This window comes from Perognathus longimembris, chromosome 8, assembly GCF_023159225.1.
Source record: "Perognathus longimembris pacificus isolate PPM17 chromosome 8, ASM2315922v1, whole genome shotgun sequence".
NCBI classification, from domain to species: Eukaryota; Metazoa; Chordata; class Mammalia; order Rodentia; family Heteromyidae; genus Perognathus; species Perognathus longimembris.
In genome coordinates, this window is record NC_063168.1 from 48,427,019 (window position 1) to 48,431,053 (window position 4,035).

Here is a 4,035-nt window from a genome sequence, read left to right on the forward strand (position 1 = left end):
ATATTTATAGTACATTTGATCAGTTCCTACCCTTTTGCAATTTTCGATGTTTAACTAGAGCCTTCCTCTAGTCAATCAGACATCCTTTTTGTTGATTTGCATCATGCATATTTCACTAATCAAATTGGTGTGGGCACAATCCCTTCTTGTATAGGAGAGTGGTTCTTGAGAGGTTTTGCTTTTGAGAAAGCTTCCAGCAAGCTCTTTCCTGTTTGACTTTTGTTTGCTTCCCAGAAATGCCCATGCTGGGACAAAATTACTTTACCCAGATGCCAGTGATTGAAATAACATTCTAATTATCTGTCGATGGTAAATCATAAAACTTGTTTGGAAACCTATTTGTTGAGCTTTTGTGTGTTCCGAGGAAAGAATAGTTTACCTGGTGCCACTAAAATCAGCCTGGTATTTGGAAATGCTGTAGGCTTGATTGCACTGAATTATAAATTGAGTCATTACCAACTTAACCTCTGGGAGGTTTCCAGTGATTGTTTTATTCAGCCTTGCTGACTAGCTGCCTGTAGCAACTCTCATAAGGACTTCCCTTGCAGCGTGGAGGGGGCTGCCCAGCTCTGCCGCAGAAACCCGTGGGGCTGTACTTGCCTGCAGAGTTTGGAACGATCTAAGGTCTTTGGAGACTAGAAATGTGTTTTTGCCTTGTCTTAACTGGCAGTATGAGCCTCTGGCATTTCAAAGTGCGAGTCATTAGTGCCCACCAGGGTGATGTTAATCTGTGTGTGTTTCAGTCTCGGGACATTTTCCAGTTGGTCCTGCCACAACAATCTCTGCCATCTCAGTGCCTCTGATGCCCCATGCGAATTCAGGAAGCTCAGTGGTGCTGACAGGATGTCACCAAAACGGATTGCTGACCATCTTCTTTCTTCCCATCTTTCAAAGTCACCCATAATGAAGCCTGGAAAACTATTTGAAAGGTGGAACAGAGCTGAGCACAGGTGGCTCATGCCTGTAACCCTAGGGATGAGGATGGCAGTTTGAAGCCAGCCCAGGCAGGATCCAGGAGACTTTTATCTCCAATTAACTGCTCTGAAAAAGCTGGGAGTGGTGCTGTGGCTCAAATGACAATGCTCTAGCCTTGAGCAAAAGAAGCTCAGGGACATCACCTAGATCCAGAGTTCAAATCCCAGGGCCAGCCCCAAAACTTTTGTTTGGGTACTGGGGCTTGAACTCAGGGTCTGGGCACTTTCCCTTAGGTTTTTCACACAAGGCTAGTGCTCTACCATTTAAAACATAGCTCTACTTCCATCATGGTTTTTGGTTTTTGTTTTCCTTGTTAACTGGAGATAAGACTTTCCTGATTAGACTGACTTTGAACTAGGACTTAGATTTCAGCCTCCTAAATAGCTAGGATTACAGGCACAAGCCATCTTCACTTCTCTTTTTCTTGTTTTTGTTTTGTTTTTAACTTCACTAGAAGTGGAGGAATTCTTTTATTTTGAATTTAGGGTTTAAGTAGTACTCCCTGAGAAACCTAATGTTGATCATTATCAATAAAATAGATACTAGGAGAGGGAAGTAGAAGATTATCAGAAAGCAAACAAATAGGGCTGGGAATATGGCCTAGTGGCAAGAGTGCTTGCTTCATATACATGAAGCCCTGGGTTTAATTCCCCAGCACCACATATATAGAAAATGGCCAGAAGTGGCACTGTGGCTCAAGTGGCAGAGTGCTAGCCTTGAGCAAAAAGAAGCCAGGAACAGTGCTCAGGACAGTGCTCAGGCCCTGAGTCCAAGGCCCAGGACTGGCAAAAAAAAAAAAAAAAAAAGCAAACAAATACAAGGCACATGGGTGGTTGGGAGGGGCTCAGGAGGGTCCACGTGACACTTGAAATGGATGTGAGTAGGCTAAAATTATAGTTCAGTGGTAGGTGGCTTTCCTAGCATACGTTGAAGCTCTGAATTCCATCCTCAGCATCACAAACTGATTGTTTGATTAATTAATTTATTAAAATAAAAATGATGTGAGGAATGATCTTTGTCTGGACACCCTATCCTTCATTTTCCTGAAAGCTGAACCTCCCACTGTCTAAACTAAGTTGGGGGAGTAGGAGAAACAAGCAGGGGAGTGGAAAGTGTACTTTCATCAGCTCTTTCCAGGCTCCCCTCCTTCTTATGTGTTAATATGACATGAAGCCAAACTGCACAGAAGAGCTAATGGGCAATTGTTAAGAGCCTTGGCCTTTTATTTAATCATCAGAAAAACCAAGGCACGTAGGTGCTGGTAAAGTGCCAGATTAATTATTCAGAAACAAGTGCCTGAGATTGGACCAAGTCTTGTCTCATTAGCATGCAGTGTCCATGCTGGAGCTTGGTTAGAGCAGCCACAGAGACTATAGATGAGTCCATGGGAAGGGAGCCAGAAGACAAATAAAACCAACTTCACTTGTACTGTGCCATGAAACCTCATACTAACAGAATTTCCTCCTCTGGATTAAGGTGCTCTTCAGAAAAATACTCTGGCCCAGGCCCTCTTCTGGAATATGCATGACCATTATTCTACTAGCCTCTTACCTCTGTGCTCATGAACTTGGACTTCTTAACTCTTATACTCTATTGTGGCTAAATCCAGTGCTTTGGTGTACATTCAGATCTCGCCTTCTCTTGCCTACTCAAGTACTTACTGTGCTTGTGAGATTCTCTCTTCTCTCTTCTGCATATTAAATTCCATCTCTGCCAAATCAGCTCCATCAGCATGAACTGTCATGTCTTTTCTGTCTTACAAATTAAAAACCAGTCAAAACAAATTAAAAACCAATTCTGGGTGCTGATGACTACCGACTCGGTAGGCTGAGGTCTGAGGACTGAGGCTTGAAGCCAGCTCTGGGAGACTAATCTGAGACATTCTTTTTGTTTGTTTTTGTTGCCAGTCCTGGGGTGTGGACTCAGGGCCTGAGCACTGTCCCTGGCTTCTTTTTGCTCAAGGCTAGCACTCTACCTCTTGAGCTACAGCGCCACTTCCGGCTTTTTTCTATATACGTGGTGCTCAAGATTCAAACCCAGGGCTTCGTGTATATGAGGCAAGCACTTTACAACTAGGCCATATTCCCAGCCTCCGAGACACTCTTATCTCCCAATTAACCAGCAAAAAGACTGTCACTGGAGGAAGTGTGGCTCAAGTTGAAAAGACAAGGCTAGTAGAAAAAGAGAGGAATAATTAAATGGTAAATTGTACAACATTGATTTTACATTGAGTGTAAGGAATTTGGAAGTGAGAGAAATCAGCATTGGCTGAAGCAGAAGAATTCTAAGAATAGCAAAAGATCTTGAGTAAATCCAAGTACCTCTTCCATGGGCTTGCCTGCAAGTGTTGCTTTTATTGCTGTGTCTCTTTATTAAGGCCATTCATTCAAACATATAGAGTAGGAGATAAATCTACTGACCTTGAGACCAGCCTAGCTGGCTCAGCTATGTGATTCTCCTTCCTGTACCTCAGTGCTGCTTTTTTTTTTGTTATAAAATGTGACAATACAGAATCGAATCTGAATGCTCTTAAGATGGCTAAATAACTTGTGGGACATGTGCAACTTTCATAAAATACATATCACAGGATCTGAAAAACTTGAAGACACTAACTCTTCTAGAGCACAAACGTGTATTTGGAAAGGCAGTGGAACTGTCTAAGTGTAAAGTTTGTGACTTTTATTTATTTCTGAGACACTTGGTTGGCAGATGATTTCACTGTGGCTTTTGGGGCACTTTCCTTAATGTTTCCAATTATTTTACTATGGAATATCTTTGGTATATTAGTTCCAATTTAGAAACTAAATTTATCTGTATGTATTTTTAATTTACTTGAATGCTTTTCTTGAAACCTTTTAGGATGGCTTGGCTGTATTTTAATCTTCTACCATTTTCATTGGATCATTTTAATCATTCACTGAAGATAGATCAGCCAAGTGACAAAAAATAAAGTAATGGGAATACAGAGGATAAATTAAAGCATTTGAATACTAATAAAGAATGAACATTTAGGCTGGGTGCTGGTGGCTTACTCCTGTAATCCTAGCTGCTCAGGAGGAA